Genomic DNA, 18,961 nt, shown 5'->3' with positions numbered 1-18,961 from the left:
AAGATTTATTTATTTATTATTTATTTATTTATTTATTTATTTATTTATTTATTTATTTATTTATTTATACAGGGACTGGGGTACAGGCCAGATGCATGGGAGGGTGAGAGGACTCACCAAAGACAGAACGGGGAACAGAACAGGAAGACTGACAAAATACACTTCTGAGGGGAGCAGCGGGCAAGACAGGAGAGGTCTGCAGTGCCATGTAAGACCCTTGCAGTCCTGTGGGGATTGAAATGGCGCTGCAGAGACTATGGACAGCTTCACAGCACTGTGCTCAACTGCCTGCACCACCAGGGGAGGCCCTCTTCCAACATTTCTATTAACTTTTTGTTTTAGCCTAAAAGTAGTTTTGAAACTGAACTGTGTTACAAAGGAAATGATCCAAAATACTACCAATAATTAAGGATGTTGAAATTCAACCACAACTTCATTTGTTATGATAGGGAAACTGACATTAGACTTACCGCCTTACCATAAGCAACCATAAAACTGTTCAAAATATGTGAAGCAATTTCCTGACCTCACTGCAACACAAAGAATGCACACAGAGAGCAGTGGTCCTAAAGAGCTGGGCAGCCAGAAGTCAGAGGTCACATCAACTGACATAGATAGCCTCAATCTATAGTTGAGGGTGCCGGAGAGCAGAAAGGTATTTCTTTAGGTGGAACTCCAGAAGTCTGAGTGGGGCTACTTGGGTGCTACCAGTGCTACGTGGTGCCGACATCTGAGAAAGGAAATCCTATTCTATCAAAACACTAGTAAGAATGGAAAACAATGGTATGAAAATAACAATAAATAAATAAAATAAAATTGAAAAAGAATTGTCCTATAGTTTTATCCCCAAGCATATTCCATGAACCTCTGTTGGTGGGGAAATCCTGCTTTGTACATGTTCTTATATCACATAGGTCATGTAATATAATAATATGGTATCATAATGATATTAAAGTATGCTTTCCCTGATAGACTGCAAACATAATTATTTTTATGTATTAGCTTCTGTATCTCATTATTCTTTGTGTTAGGATCTAACATAGACTCTGATGGCAAAAACAAAGTGCTCAAATATATGTAGCAGACATTTGTAGAAGCATGAACCCATACCAATAGAAAACACACATAAACACACTCATGCACACGCACGCGTGCACACACACACACACACACACACACACACTACATGTTTGTTGAAGAAATCCAACATCAGTGGAAGAAAATATCTGTAAACTAATCAATTAATACCTTGGATGTGAAGAGTTTTGTTTAATATTTTCAGACATTGCAGCATTAATTCTTATTTTTGATACTTCTTAAATAAAGAACTGACTTTTTAAGGAGGGAGAAAAATACAAAATAGATTTTTAAAAGTTTCAGAAAAGAACAAAAAGTAGTGGTGGGTGAAAATGAAGTTCTCTTCATAGAAAAATATCTGATCACTTTTAAACATCAACCATATCGGTTAATGGACATTAATTGAAAGACACTTTTAAAAGTAAAAAATAAATTTCCTTTTATTTTATGTCATTACAAATTTTATCCTCAGATGATAAGAGTCAAGCAATGAAGTCTTTGCCAGACCTCCCCACTGTGAATTAATATCATATTCTCCTGCAGCTTAAAACTTTCTTGCTTTCAACTAGCTTAGAGCACTTCAAAAATTCAATTGTGCAAACACTGAGGACATCACAGGTAAAGAGTATAGTAGGAATTGAAAATATATGAAGGAGGATGATATGAATCAGAAGTAACACAGAAAAAGAGAGAAGTATCCATACAGGAGGGGGGCTGTATGAGAAAGTCAGGGAAATGGAGGAAGAAATATAGTAATGGTGACCTGTGGACGATGGAAGCATTCTAAGCAGAAAGTGTGGTCAAGGAAAGGTGAACCACCAGAGAGCCCTTTTGAAATGTTTATAATCCAGGGTGATCATGTTTGTATGCCTAAAACTTTCCTGAAGAGCTTGTTAAAAATGCAGATTCCACTCAGCTACATAAAAAATTGCATTTACAGCAACATGGATAGAATTTGAGAAGATTAGGGTAAGTGAAACCAGTCAGAAGAAGAAAGACAAATGCTACATCATCTCTCTATATGTGGAGGGAAAAGAAACAAAGTGAATGAACAAAGTAAAAAAGAATTCTTAGATGCTAAGAATAGAAAGGGAAGGGATGGGTTTGGGGAGTGGGTGGAATGGATGGGGGGGAAGCGTGATTTCATGGTGTTACTTGGTATGTAAATTTTTGGTAGTTTCTGAAATATAAAGCTATACTTTTGAAACTTACAAAGCATTAAAAAATATTATTTCAATTAAAAAAAACATTGATTTCAGGCTAATTTTCTGGAGAGTGATCAGTAGGGCTGGAATGGGATTCAAGGATTATCGAGCTCATTAATTCTGTTCTAGATGAGCTGTAGCCAATTTTAAATTCCTGAATGTAGATGATAGAGGTATGAAATGAATGAGAGCATGGAAATGTGCTTGGGCTTAGATTGTAGAGAGCTTCCAATGTCTAATGAAGGAAACTTTAGTTAACAACCCCTGAAGATTGTAAGAGAATCTGAGAAGATTCAGGGTTAGAAATCTGACTTTGGTAAGGTGGAGATGATGAATTTGCAAAAAGACTAAACACTCAGAGGAGATAAATGCAGAGCCTTCTGCATGTGAGGATGGTTTAAAACAAGAAAGTCATTAGGGATAGAGTAGAGGGAAGACTGGTGATGCCAAAAGGACTTTGGAAAATAAGAATTCAAAATTGGGTGAATAGAAGTCCAAAGCACATATAATTTTTAGTCTAAGAGATGTTGCAACCAAATAAGAGAACATAGAAGGAATAAATCAGTGAGTTCTGTCTGAGAACTACTGCCTTTGGGGTAAAACATTCCTACAGGGACATCTGATAAACTCTCAAGGAAGGAGTTTTATAGTGTTAGATTATTTAATGTATTAAAAATGTCAAATCACATTTTCAATTCCTTAAGTTTATTATACAAATATAATTGTTTATTTATAAACTTAATAAAATAAGTACAACTACCCATTCGCTGATTAATGTTTGATACATGCATATTGTACACAAAAATTTCTTTAACATTTTCTTAATGTGTTTAAGATACACTACATTTTGCAAATTCATGTCAATTTAATAGATTTATTTTTTATGCATTTCAGATGCTGGAAAGTGCAAGCCTATTATCCTGCAAATAATTTTTTCCAAGTAATTAAATTATTTCTATAAATTAATGAAGGAATCAGTTATATACTATCAATTCACTTTATCAAAATGTTTACAAGCATAGTCAAATCTCTGATGCTTTTTAACTTAAAGCAAGAGTCTGCAATCAAATTAAAGCAAATTCTCTAAAGTGCAAAAAATTTTTTTTTAATTTTATTTTATTTTCAGATTTATTTATTTATTTATTTATTTATTTATTTATTTATTTATTTATACAAGCACTGGGTACAGTCAGAAGTGTGGGAGGGTGAGAATTCACCAGAGCCAGAGCAGGGAGCAGAACAGGCAGAAGGACCAAAGTACACTGCTGAGGGGAGCAGCGGGCGGCAGGAGAGGTCTGCATGCCATGTGGGACCCTTGCTGGCGGCCGGGGATTGAACCGGTGCTGCAGAGGCTGCAGGCAGCTTCACAGCCCAGTGCTCAACCACTGCACCACCAGGGGAGGTCCAGTGCAAAAATTTTAGAAACATGAAAATATACTAAAATACTGATCCTTGGGTCTCCCTGGTGGTGCATGGGATTAAGATACAACCTGTGAAGCTACCTGCAACCTCTGCAGCATGAGTTCAATCCCTGGCTGGCCAGGGAGCTACTCACATGGAGCAGCAGACCTCTCCTGACTCTCCCGCTGCTCCCCTCAGCAATGTATTTCAGTCAGTCTGCCTGTTCTGTTCACCACTCTGTCTCTGGTGAATCCTCTCACCCCCACACCTCTGGAGTGAACCCCAGTTCTTGTATGCATAAATAATACAAGAACTGAATGTAGAACATTCAGTAGAACTGAACAAGAACCCCAGTTCTTAGATGCATAAATAAATATTTAAAAAATAAAAAATTAAAAAAATACTGATCCTGATGCAAATATAGACATAGCTGTGTATTTCTTCCTTTCATCATTTCAATATTTATTCAGTCTTTCCAGGTTGTGAAATGCCTACATATTTAAGGAGATCAGGCCCTCCATAACAGGATTGTTGAGACTTACATCTAACCTAGATTTGCAATACAGAAAGTATGATCTCAGGGGGTCAGAGGTTACATGTATAGTCATGATATATGGCTTTATATATGTCAGAAACCCCCAAAGCTCTCAGAGGACCTATAGCATGTTTCTATCTAGTTTGGCAGCAAGACAAGCTACTTTAAGACCACATCCTTCATAAAGTTTGGTTATGTAGCCCATATTCCCTTCATTCAAGATATACTTTTACTTATTTCCTCTCTTTTTATAAATTATATTACCTGATTTTTTCCACAGGTTTTGGCAATACCTATATACAATTTTCCATTGCTTGAATATATTCAACTAAACGAAATACTTACTGCCTGCTTGAAATCTATACCCTTTTAAAATTTTTCTATCCCTTCAAATTTAAAACCATATTATCATTCTATACAAGTTCAAATTCTTTTCTCACTGTGGCCTTGGTCAATGGCTATACTTGGTCTATTTACTTTTTTTTTTTACTCTCAATTTATTTATTTATTTATTTATTTATTTTATAAAAAAATTTATTTTTATATTCCCCATACAATTTCAACCCCCCCATTTTGACCCCAATCCCTCCCCTCCCTCCCCCCCCCCCCCCAAAAGTGTCTCTGGTTCATAGATTTTTGTTGATTTTGATTTTCACTTTCTTATAGTTATTCATTTTCCTGGTCCCTTATTTAAGTTTTCTAGATTCCTGCTATGAGTGAGACCATCCGGTATTTTTCTTTTTCTTTCTGGCTTATTTCGCTGAGCATGATTCCTTCCAGCGCCATCCATGTCGCTGCAAATTGCATGTGTTTATCTTTTTTGAATGCTGAGTAATATTCCATGGTATATATGTACCACATCTTCTTGATCCAGTCATCTATTTTTGGGCATTTGGGCTTTTTAAAAAAATTACATTATTTCTCCTCAACGTTACTGGGAATTAGACAGGGAACAGATACACAGTTTAGCTGTGTCTTATTGATGAGAATTTTCAAAGGAAGACAAGCAGCTTAACTCACATTAGATCAGTTCAGAGTGATTTATTCAATGGAATCACTCTCAGTTGGCCTGTTATTTTATTTCATGCTCAAGGTCTCACAAATAGACCATTTTTATTCTTTTTTTTTTTTTTTTTTTTTTGTAGGACCCTTGCCGGCAGGCCGTGGAATGAACCGGTGCTGCAGAGGCTGCGGGCAGCCTCGCAGCCCAGCGCTCAACCGCTGCGCCACCAGGGGAGGCCCCCATTTTTATTCTTTGTAAGGAGATTGGTAAATGCTAATATAATGAACATTTTTTTAAAAAAACTGATAGTATAATGTGCAAGATATCAAACATTATAAATGAAAAAGAAGCTAGAGAAATTCTTGAAACAGACTAGTCACTTTGATCAAAATATAAAGAAATTCACTTTAAGTTTAACTTAGTTTTATCACTTTTCATGCCTGTAAACTTTGCAAGTAGATAACTCAGTCATTCAAAGAATAAGATAGATGGCAAGTTTTCAGTACATTTTCTATCTTTAAAGTCTCCAGGAAAAGTGGTCAATGTTATTCCATTCTGACACATCAGTAGCATTGGGGCAGAAGAAAATTCATATTTATAGGATGATTTCATGCTTACTTACTGTATCTCAAAGTACAACATGAAGTAATAAATTAAGCAGAAATTATACTTAGACAAAAGTAATCTCATTCCTGCTAGAAAGACCAATGAGTAAGACTATTTCTTTCCTAATGGAGTTTGAATTTTATAGAGTTCTTTTTATCAAGTTTTTAATCTGATATAGTCATGCCTTATAGGACCCAACAATCAACATTTAGAAACTTTTGGTTCATTCAAAGAGGTTTATGTGGACTTGGAAAGTTTTCAATTTGCATGACACATTGAGTAAATTCAATATTCATTGCTTTATCTAATAAAGATTTATTTCTGTCTCTATATAAATATGTGTTTATCAGCATTTTATGCATATGATGCACCTTTAATGTTTGTTTCAACAGATAGAGCACTTATTGTTGTATAACTTATTTAACTTACTATTGCCTAAGACTGTCTAGTTAAATGATGAAGATGCCAACCTTGGTGTTGCCAAGTATCTGTACATGAAGAATTTCAAGCTTACTTAAAACATAGGGTGGTCCAGAAAACAGATTCATTCTAAGAGTTTTATGATTAAGGTAAAGATAGTTAAATGAAAGAAGAATGTTCATAGAAAGGAAAAGCTTAGCGTTATTCAAAATGTAGGACAGTTCTTGAGATGCTCAGGGTAATTGTTATGGATGTAGATATTAGTGTATTGATTAACCCATCTACTAATTATTTGATCAGACAACCTGACTCCTCTGACATGATAAATAATCCACATAGAATGCTTTGTTCTTTACAGGACGATCTAATACTTTGAGATAACAATCCTGTGAATTATGTACTATCATCAATGTTTTTCACATGAGTTTGAGACTTAAAGGGAAAGTAACAGATGCACCTAAGAATCCATACCCACTCCTAAGCAATAAACTTAGATTTGTGCCCTCGTCTTCTGATGCCTATGCTCTCTCGAACAATCTTATTTCTCATAAATATGCTTTTTTTTTAAGATTTATTTATTTATTTATACATGCACTGGGTACAGTCAGAAGCGCGGGAGGGTGAGAGAATTCACTAGAGCCAGAGCGGAGAGCAGAGCAGGCAGACTAACGAAGTACGCTGCTGAGGGGAGCAGCGGGAGGCAGGAGAGGTCTGCGTGCCATGTGGGACACTCTCCCAGTGGCCGGGGATCAAACTGTTGCTGCAGCGGCTGCAGGCAGTTTTGCAACCCAGCGCTCAACCACTGTGCCACCAGGGAGGCCCTCTCATAAATACTCTTTATTCACCTTGACTTACCTTTTATCCAAACAAATTGGTTTCAAGAGAAATACGTAATAGCTTCAGATTTTCCTGATCAATTGTCTATAAATGGAGGCAGAGATGGCAAAGAACTTGGGATCTGGTTGGAGCAATTTAATGAAGTTTGGAAATCCTACAAGTAATTAAACAGCTTCTCCATGAAAAATTTCAGAATTAGTTACATGGTATTTTTGGCTAAGCAGAGTAGCTGCAGACACAAAACACCAACAAAAGGAATGTATATCATCAATGACTTGGAAAAACAACCTATTCTAAACACCTTTCCATTTTTACAGACCGTAGCTTATTGAATGAGACTTCATGATTATCGCTACAGATACAATTACTTTCATTTATTTATCATTTATGGGACTTCTTATTTTCAGAACATTTATAATATTTTCCCAATGCAGACAAAACAGGAAAGAGTCTGAGGTTAATACCTTTAGAGGCTTCAAGCTACAGTTGGCTTAAGTTGTTTTGTTGTTTTGTCTTTTTTTTTTTCTCGATAGTAAACCTCGAAATTATGAAACATTCTTGGGTGAACAATAATTGAAAAACTTTAAAATGAACATCTCCTGGGCTAGAGAATTTCAATGGTACTGTCAAAAAGAGTTAGCCCCGACAATTCTGATACCAGGGGAGCTCTTTTCATTTATTGTCTGTCATCAAGCGAGTGTCATTTTCAATTGGCTTTTAGTGAGTAACTGTGAATTAGCAATATCTCCTCCACCTGTCTGATTAACTTCAAAGTGTCAAATCTTATTTTATCATTTGGTCAGGTGTTAGAGAACAGTTCAATTGTGTTACCCATTTGGCATTCTCATTTTATTTCCTTTCTGATTTTTTTCTATAACATTACTGAGCATAGAGCAATGCATATGAATATGACTTCATCTGCACAGTTAATTTGGGTAGCATTTTGTCCTTATGGCTCTCTGAAAATAGTCTTGTAATTGTTAGTAGTGAGTTAGAGAATACAATACTATACTTTATTAATAAATGACAAAGATATAATTTTTTCTTAACTGAGAAATACTGTTTGACTAGTAGGTCATGAAATGGCAATTACTGTAGAAGTACAGGTTACAATGATGATAGAAAATCATTATCAATGACATTTTGGTTTAACTGTGCTTTCTGAAACATTTCCCTCAATTGGCAATTTTCCCTCAAGCAGAAATGAAAAAAGGACTAACTTGGTTTGTCAGCTTTTAAATTGTCCTATTTCTATCTGAGGGTGAGGCTATCTTTTTTGAGCATATTGGAAAAAATTCCCAAGACTTTTAAGGTTAAAGATAAGTGAACATAGTTCCCAGAAATTTAGGCAAATTTGATGTGTTAATTTACCTTTCATTGTCCTCATCTAACATATAACCATTAATTGTCTTTGAAGGAAGGTGGTAATATATCATGCAAAGTAAGTGACAGAATTTTTTTGATTGTTTCTGATGAGCTCAGTGCACACTATTAAAGCTACAATTTAGGATAATTTTAGTTGCAAATAATAAAAACCCTGACTGAATATACTTTGAAAATAACAAATTTAACAACTCAATACAACTTCTGGACATCATTTCTCTCTCGCGCTATCAAGAATCTTTGCTTTTTCACTCTGTTATTTTCAGGTTAATTCATTTTACAGGCACTATGTTTGCCTGACAACATTCTTAGGCCAAAAAAAAAAAAAAAAACAAATGTCCCACCTATTCACTCATAAGAAACTCCCAGAAGTCCCTTAGTAGATTTACACTAACATCCCATTGACCATAATTGGCCAACATACAAACCAGTCCTTGCTGTGAGAAAGGTCTATTATGGTTGACTTTAACCAACCACAATTTACTCTCTCAGATCCTCCTTTTTGGAAAGCTGTGTCCAGAGGATCAGGACAGATATCTGAACAAATATAAAGCTCTACTCAGAAAAAGAGGAGTTAATATCAATATGTAGGTGTAGTGGCAGGAAGGTACAGTTGCAGGATCTCTATGATTCGAGCAGACAGGCAAAGGAGGAGTCTTGGAGCCTTTGGTGGCTTTTGTAGGTTTTTGTTGGGATTTACCTGGTACACAGCAGGCAGGGGTACTGGGGCCTGGGAGGTGAGTCCTCACTCTTTCTGGGCTCTCGTGGCCTCTGCTTCTCTGCTCCTTTTGCTCTCCCGCTCTGCTGTTCCACTCTCTCTTCCACTCTTGTGGTTCTGCTCTGCTGGTGTCCCTGTGATGCCGCCCTTATAAACCCAGTCTCGGTCCAGTTGTATCCCACCTAGGCATGCCCACACCCCACTCCAGGTGTCCCCATCAGGCATGTATTCAGGACCACAGGGATCCATCATCAATCCTAATGGCAGGAGGGCAGAAAAGCCTGATACTTTACTTACCGTACAGTGGGTAAACAAATTCCTATAGGATAAACACATATGTCTATATAGTTTAAAAAAATGTCAGTGACTCAGAAGGGTCAACATAATTTTGGTTTCTATTTTCCTTCATATTAAGTCTTTCAAGAATGTTGCATTTTTTCAAATGTTGTATCACTGTATGGTAAGTGAAATGATAGGCTTTTCTGCCCTCCTGCCATTAGGATAGATGACGGAACCCTGTGGCCCTGAATGCATGCCTGATGGCAGGCACCTGGAGTAGGGTGTGCACATGTGTAGATGGGATTCATCTGGGCTCAGACTGGGCTTATAAGTGCGGTGTCACGGGAACACCAGCAGAAGCCCAGAGAAAGCAGAACCACGAGCAGCAGAAGCAGAACCACGAGAGAGAAGAGCAGCAGAGACCACCAGAGAACGCTGGAGAGCCCAGACAGAGTGAAGACTTGCTGGGGGCTGCGAGGCCTGCCAGCCTCCCGGCTCCCCAGCACCCCTGCCTGCCGTGTACCTGGTAATCCCAATAAAAGCCTGCAAAAGCCACTGAGGGCTCCAGGACTCTCTCCTCCTTACTCTCTACTCCTTACCCTGCTGGAATCATAGAAAACCTGCACTGTGCTCATCCTGCCCTTACAATCACACACATAATCTCATTTAAATATGTAATTGGTGTTGATTTCATGAAACACAAATTCACATATGTAAAAGTGCAAAATTGTTTAATAACTGAAATAAATTTTTACCCCAACAACTATTTTAACTGGCAGAGATAAGTCAATCTCTGTGTATGTATATTAGATTCAGTTAATTTAGAAATTGAGAATTTTATTCATCCATGTAGGACTTCCCTCTTCCCTTTCCCAAAGTTTCTATGCTAACAAGATGGGTGGAGTGCATTGTGTGTCCATATCAGTATCCTCTGACCTGTCTCTTCAGTTCCAGTTCTGGTTATTTTGGTGCCTTGGTATTGGCAAAGGCTGACACATTTGTCTATTCATGCTGTCATCTATCATTGTACTCCCTTTTCCCAAGTGTGAGGTGTTTATAGATTCACTGATTTAATCAGCTATTTATACTTTCCTTAAAGGGATCTTGCCTATCAGTCTGCCTATCACACTTTTCTGCCTAAACATTCAGATTTAGCAACCTAAATACACACAATGTCCTATTCCCATTATTATTATTATTATTATTATTATTATTATTATTTTTTTTTTTTGTGGTGGCTAAAGGAACTCTAAATTTCTAACTTTCACATCCCTCCTAGAATTTACTTTCTGATATTCAATCATCGATTCCAATTCCTCTCCCCTCTTCTGGCTCGCCCAGTGGGAATGGAATGCTCTCCACTTTTGAGAAATACACATAGTTGGTGCAGATGCTTAAACATTGTACATGAAATCCATACATACATGAATTTTGTTTATAAAACACACAGCTTGTAAGTCCATAAACCTCATTTCTCAAACTAATTGCTCAGCTATGGTTTGAAAAAATCTAGTACACATTTTTTTTTTTCCCACTGTTACCTGACTGTGAAGAAGAGTAGGATAGCAAGAAACTGAGGAAGGAACTACAGGCAAGTAGAGAAAGCTATCACCCTGCTCAATAACATCATGAAAATGTTTAAAAAAAAATAGATAAAATAGTGTTTGCTAGGAGGACAATAAAGAAAAGGCCTGGAATAATTGGTGACAGGTTAGAGAGTCATCAACTGGAATGCAGCCTTTTACACTTTTAAGTCCTTTGTTTTTGCCACTCTGACATCAAACCATTAGCTATTTAGAATATTTTCTAAATCTAAGAATCAGTATTAGTATTTGCATCTTGCTTCTGGCCTGAGAAAACCAGCAGCACATTGGGGTTTATGTCAGTCACCCCAGGGAGCAAGCCTGCAGGCTGCCCCACCCTTCCTCAGCTTCCTGGCCAAACCAAAAGCTGCAGGGTCCTGCATAAGCCTGCACTGTTTGGCACTACTCCAACTCTGGACATTTTCCACTCTGTGGCCCAAGCTTGAGGATTGATGTTTCTTCCTCAACAGCAGCTTTATCTGAAGAATGAATCTCTGTGAATCTGTTACCTGTCCCACCTAAGTTATTTCACCCAAGTACATTGGGAATAGGAGCTTATTTCACTGGGTGTCATGGTTTTACCAGCTCTAATTTTATAGCCCAGCTAGACCAGAAGAGGAGAGAAAGAGGTAATGTGAAGGATTATAAAATAATTTACTTGTCAGATGTGACTGGGTGATACAGTGTATTCAAATGCCTTTGAGTAGGTCCCAATGGGCTGTCACTTCCTTGCTCTGACCACTTCACACTGGGAAAGACAGAAGATCCAGAGCTTGATAGGTTATATATTTTCTACAAACATAGTGTAGAATTAAAATTTAAATACCAAAGACACATTGACATAATCTATTAGTATTTACAACTTTGACATTTGGCCAGGAATTTTGACTCTGCCCAGGTGAGAAGCAATAAAAATGCCCTGTGTGATGAATTCCTTTGGTAGTAAGGGTCACTGAGTCCATCAGGGAGAAAACTAACCAGTCCAGAGTGTAGTCCTCATGGTTATGCTTTATTAAAAAAAAATAACTTATTATGTAAAAAAAGAAACTAACATTGCTGATCTGTTTCACCACAAAGATAGAAGACGGATATTCTGAATATACCTGTTAATAGACTTGACATTATCAGTTCCTTCATTTCATATGTTCTTATTGGCCAGGGCACTGAAAAAACTTTCCACAAAACACAAAAATCAGCTGTGTACTTTTAACAAATTATTTTCTTCACAATATACTTACGGAAGCTTTACTGTGCACAGCAGTGGGTGGAGCATAGTAGTGGGTGGATACAGAAACAGATGTCATCATTTTACTCCCTGGTGCTTCTAATTTAAAGGAGATGGATATTCAAATGACATGGATGAACCTGGAAGGGATGGTGCTAAGTGAAATAAGCCAGAAGAAGAAGGATTCACTGAAGTGAGCAATGCAGCTGTCACGCCCACACCCACACCTTAGGGAGGAACACTTGTGCCCAGGTGAGAAGCAATAAAAATGCCCTGTGTGATGAATTCCTTTGGTAGTGAGGGTCGCCAAGTCCATCAGGGGGAAAACTAACCAGTCCAGAGTGTACTCCACACATACCACACAGACTTGGGTGTTTGCGCCCATCTTACTGTGCTAGACTGAGCCACCTCTCACTTTCAATGTTGCCTCAGATTTGGAAATTATCATTGCTCATCATCTAGTGCTTATGTCTCATACTTGTACTAACTCTTATTTTGGCAAAATAAAATACAGAATTCTTCCACAGAAAGCACTATGTTTATTTTCTAAAAACTGTCTTTTCATAATAGTGTAATAGTATCTATTTCTGTTAGCTTGCATGTTGATATGTAAGTCATGTCACTGGCAGACACATGTCATGGTGTGTTTGTCTTCAATGGCACCTAAAATTCCAGAACCTATTTAGGGGAAAAGAAGTGGTCAGATATCCTCATTGTAAATCCATAATTTAGCCAAAAGATTTAATTTCCTTCTCATGATCAGTTGTCCTTCAGGTAACATTATTTTGCAAGGGGAAATCAGTATTGATTTCAGCACACTCCTGGTTACATCAGAACTTTATTACCCTCTTGACAGACAAAATACAGGCAGCAAGTCAGTATGTCTTAAGGTAGACTTCAGGTCAAATAAGAGAACTGTTCAAGTCTTCAGGCTTGAATATCAAAAGAACAGTTATCTGTTTTCATAATCTTAAAATATATTTTATCTATTGAACTTTGACCTATTCACAGGGAAAAAGATCAGCACACTCAAAGATTATAATAAAGACCAATTTTGGCAGCTCCAAGTAAAGAACTCATTGGTAGTAATTGGTTTTCTGGAACTAAAGCTTTATTGTTTCATAAAAGTTCTAACTACATTCTATGCAAGGCTTAGAACTTTGTTCTCTATGAAATACAGGAAAATGTGTCTTGAATAAAAAAGTAGTATTTCTCAATTCCCCCAAAATGCCATAAAAATGACAATTAGGAAAAAAATGACAATTAGTCATACACAAGAATAACTTGAGATATTATATATGATATTATCAGATATATACATATAAAATTTAGTATATACAGTATAAATTTATCCTATATTACATGTGATATGTTTACATTGATTAAAACATATAAATGAAGCAGGGCTATCGGGAACTATAGCCCAGTAGAGTTCAGGTCTCTGCCTCTGAGTTCTTCACCTGTGCACAATGGCAAAGACCATTGGGGAACAACTATAATGAGGTTTGCTTAACAAACAGTGGAAACAAAAAGTTACTAAGGCCATAAGTGACTAGCTATCTCAACCTACATAGAGTCGAGCGTTCAGAAGTCCCAAACAAAAGGCTGCTCCTCCAAGCTGGCGCCATCCGGCCCACCAGGGTCTGGAGCGTGTGGCAGCTGGAGGTGCTCATAGTTACAAAACTGTTTGGCTTCTTTCTCTTCCAAGGTCAGCTGCTGGAATGTATTTTTTTCTTTCCTCTTTTGGAGGCAGATACAGAGTACTACAGATTTGGGATCTGGACAGATCCCAAGTTGGCTCCTGCATAGCCTTATGTTCGCCTTAGATGATACCACCTGATCAGACCATTCAGCCTATTGGTGTCCAAGGGAAGGACTGCCCAGGGGCAGCAACTTTTGGCCCAGGGCAGGTAAACCCACAACGTTTTCCTAATGGTTCCACTATTTAAGCAGTTATAAGAAAAATGGTAACAAGTTCACATTGTAGGGCCCGGTAACATAAATGTATAATATATAAAATATTTGGAGGGCCTCCCCTGGTGGTGCAGTGGTTGAGCGCTAGGCTGCGAAGCTGCCCATAGCCTCTGCAGCACCAGTTCGATCCCGGCCACGGGCAAGGGTCCCACATGGTGCGCAGACCTCTCCTGTTGCGCCCGCTGCTCCCCTCAGCAGTGTATTTCATCATTCTGCCTGTTCTATTTCCCGCTCTGGCTCTGGTAAATTCTCTCACCCTCCCGCGCTTCTGATTGTACCCAGTGCTTGTATAAATAAATAAATAAATAAATCTTTAAAAATAAAATAAAATATTTGGAAAATATAAAATCCACTGTACTTTCTGGGCTCAGCACCGGTTGCTAGATGTCTGCTCCTCGAGATCCATTCACAACCTTTTCCAGTGCTCCCGAGAGTACTCCTGAGACTGTCCTCCAGAAGTTTTCTAATTGGGTTTCCTTACAGAGGCTTTAAATTTGGTCAAGGGAGGCACCAGCAGCAAATGGCAGCTTGGGAAGATAGAGAAAGAGTGGACCAATACTATCAATGGCTCTGTTCATGACTAAAGTCAGTTTATACTGAGAGTTTTTCTCATAAAGTTACTTCTCCTTCCTGCCCTTTCAGGCTTGAGAGTAGTAATAATGGGGTGTGTTTGTGTGTGTGTGTGTGTGTATTTTAAGCTCTGGGAATCATCATCTCCAGCTGATTTCCTTTAAATCTAGCAATACATGTGTAAATTTTATTTTTGTTAAACTTTCCACATTTACTCCATTTGAGTGTGCCATCTGCTTCATTTCATACCCTGAGTGATCAGCATCTGTTCTACTCCCTGTAACTGAGGAAGCATCTTTCTTACCAACATGCTCTGCTCTATTTCATGCCCAAGACTGAACCTGACCTACAACACAGGTATTAAGCAATTCCAGTTTCTCTACCTAGTCACTGCATCTTGTAGGTTGTTGGGGCTCTGATACTTGCTGATAAATCTCATTGTCCTGGTTATCTGATGCGATTTACAAGGCAAATACCATGTTTTCACATACTAAAGGAAGTAGCCTTGAACTCCAGTTGAAACCTCGACTCCATTCCTCACTTGCAATTAGTCAATTTTTTCTTAATCCTGTACTGAATTGAGATGAGAGAAATCTGCCTCCATCACTTCCAGTCCACTTTCCCTCTTTGGGATCCACAGATTAAAGTAGATTTCATTAAGTTTTTATTTATTTATTTTTTCTTTGCCAGATAACTGGCTGTGGAAGTCTCTGATCACCGGTTGCTATGAGATCACCCTATTAACATGCTCCATTTTCCTTTACAAGGAACACCTTTTTTTTTTTTTTAAGATTTATTTATTTATACAAGAACCGGGGTACAGGCCAGAGGTTTGCGGGTGAAAGGATTCACCAGAGACAGAGTGGGGAACAGAACAGGCAGACTGACTGAAATACACTGCTGAGGGGAGCAGCGGGAGAGTCAGGAGAGGTTTGCTCGCCATGTGGGTATCTCCACAGCTGGCAGGAGATCAAACAGGCGCTGCAGAGGCTGCGAACAGCTTCACAGCGCTGCACTCAACCACTTGCTCCACCAGAGAGGCCATGGGAACACCTTCTTTTACTTCCCTTTCTACTCTAAAATTGGATAGAAACTCCCTGATGCTGAGTCCTCGCCTGACATTTCCACCTGTCGATCAGCAACTCTCTGCACACTGTGTGTCTACTGTCTGGCTTCAGTCCTGGATGCCCGACCAGTGGCTCAGTGCCCATTTCCATCAGGGTATCCTTTACTGTCTCAACGTTACATTTTCTCTTTTCAAGGCATTTCACTCAAACTTTTAGTGGCAGAATGAAATTTAGATGCCATCTCTCCTCCTAACTGTCGTCCTTGAGGAACAATAAATGACTCTTGTACACTAACTACTAGGGGTCTCCCTCTCTCACCAGTAGTATATGGAAGGTGATTTAGGAGAGTAGAAAAAATATTTTAGTCACGTTAAAAGAGAAGGACCAGAATGATTTTTTTAATTAAAAGTTATATAAAAAGTTAACTTTTCTCCCACACCCTCCTCCATTGTCTATACAATATTTTCTAAAATGCCCATTTCTCAGTGGCATACCTCACCCCTCCTGCTTTGAAATTGTATGGGATGAAAGCAAATGATTTCTAGGATTTCCCCACTGTGTATATTACTATTTTTTTTCCAAATCAAGGAAAAAAGAAAATGCCTTTTTATGCAACATGTTTTTAGTTCACTGTCTAGATTTATAGGAAAGAGACTGTTTTAAACTGAGAATTACTAAATTCCTTATTCCCAGTGTTCTATGTTTGAAACAAAAAATAATATGACCACCAAAATGTGAAAGATTAGAAAATCAATTAATTGTTTTGCTAACCACTTTTGTTTATTTGCATAATGGAATAATTGTTTTCAAGTGTCAAGAAGAGACAACTGAAGTGTTCCATATCCATTTGGTGTGCCAAAGGGAGCCCACCTTCAACACTTGCTATAAACCTGGATTTTGTCCATCACCAAGCACTCTCACACAGTGTAAAAATTTTTAGCAAGGCAGCTTGTAGGACTTCTTAATCATTGTTGCAATTTGGAAAGAAAACACTTGATTTTTCAAGTTTTCATTCTTTTTTTGGAGTATATTCACATGTTAAAGGAATGGGAAATCACATCAGAAATTTGGAAAATCTGGAGCGACTTCTAAATCTACAGAGATTCTTTTAAACAACAGGAAAATAATCCTGTCAAAAAATGGGCAGAAGAGCTAAAAAGAAACTTCCCTGAAGAGGAAATGCAAATGGCCAACAGGCATATGAAAAAATGTTCAACATCACTTGTAATCAGGGAAATGCAAATCAAAACTACCATGAGATACCATCTCACACCAGTGAGAATGGCACATATTAAAAAAAGTAGCAACAACAAATGTTGGCGAGGTTGTGGAGAAAAAGGAACTCTCTTGCACTGTTGGTGGGAGTGCAAACTGGTCCAACCACTATGGAGAGCTGTGTGGAGATTTCTGGACCTACTAAACATAGAGCTTCCATATGATCCAGCAATTCCACTCCTAGGTATTTACCCAAAGGACACAGAAACATCAATTCCAAAGAGCACCTGCACCCCTATGTTTATAGCAGCACTGTTTACAATAGCTAAGCTTTGGAAACAACCCAAATGCCCAAAAATAGATGACTGGATCAAGAAGATGTGGTACATATACACCATGGAATATTACTCAGCATTCAAAAAAGATAAACACATGCAATTTGCAGCAACATGGATGGAGTTGGAAGGGATCATGCTCAGCGAAATAAGCCAGAAAGAAAAAGAAAAATACCGGATGGTTTCACTCATAGCAGGAATCTAGAAAACTTAAATAAGGGACCAGGAAAATGAATAACTATAAGAAATTGAAAATCAAAATCAACAAAAACTATGAACCAGAGACACTCTATGGGGGGTGGGCGGCAGGGAGGGGAGTGATTGGGGTCAAAATAAGGGGGTTGCAATTGTATGGGGAATATAAAAATAAAGTTTATTGAATAAAAAATAAACCATTGGAACAACCCTTTGCTCTCAAGTAGCTGGCTCATTCAGCCTTCCTCATAATCTCACACTCTCTGTGGTTCATATTTACTCATCATTGACTATGTGGAGACCTTATATAGCTCATGGAGGCTTTGGGCACTGCCTTAACTGTACACTTTGCCAGTCACAGGCTTGTTTCTTTAAGGCAGATTATGACCTTGCCTTTTGTGGGTTTATCTGAGTGCATCTCTTTGCATGGGGTTTTCCTCTTTGTCCAAATGTTTGAAGGGCCATCTATTTGGATAGGTTTCTTAATTAGTCTTATTAAACTTAATTATCTTTAAAAAAAACTGAAATTTTAATTTGTTTCATAAGCATCAGAGCTGCAGAAAAATAAATGAAGAATCTAGTTTCAAATTTCTCAATTGATATTAGATTAAAAGTCAAAGATCTTACCAGGGCCCTGTATGATCTTGTTCTAGATTCCTCTCTGAACTTTTCTCTGTCTGTGCTCCCTTTTGATGTCTATGATCCAGCTACAAAGCAGTCATTAACACACTGCAGATACACCAAGTGCACTTCCAGCTTAATATCTTTTGGCACATGTTTTTCCTTTTAGAGAGATATACTCATATGTATTTATCTCCCTCACTTCAGTTAGTTCTTTCCTTAAATGGTACATCATCAAAAGGCCTTCCTTCTACTCTACCAGGACTTTTCATTCCAGAACTTTCTACCCATTACACTACTTTATCTTTTTTTTTTTTTTAAGATTTGTTTATTTATGCATACAAGAACCAGGCCACAGGCCAAAGGTGTGGAGGGTGAGAGGATGCACCAGAGACAGAGCTGGGAGCAGAACAGGCAGACTGACTGAAATATACTGAGGGGAATAGCAGGTGAGCCAGGAGAGGTCTGCTGCACCATGTGGTTAGCTCCCTGGCCAGGGATTGAATTCGTGCTGCAGTGGCTGCAGATAGCTTCACAGGTTGCATCTTAAACCCTTGCACCACTAGGGAGGCCCTACTTTACTTAACTTGATAACAATTATTATTACCAAATCTAGTATTAGGTACCTATTTGTTTTCTCCACTAAAGGACAAGAAATTTGTTGGGCAATCATTCAGCAATTTTATTACCAGTTCCAAAAAAAATTTCCTTG

This window comes from Talpa occidentalis, unplaced genomic scaffold, assembly GCF_014898055.3.
Source record: "Talpa occidentalis isolate TD23 unplaced genomic scaffold, MPIMG_talOcc4v2.1, whole genome shotgun sequence".
In the NCBI taxonomy this organism is placed as follows: domain Eukaryota; kingdom Metazoa; phylum Chordata; class Mammalia; order Eulipotyphla; family Talpidae; genus Talpa; species Talpa occidentalis.
The sequence above is the reverse complement of the archived record's forward strand: the minus strand, read 5'-3'. Positions refer to the sequence as shown.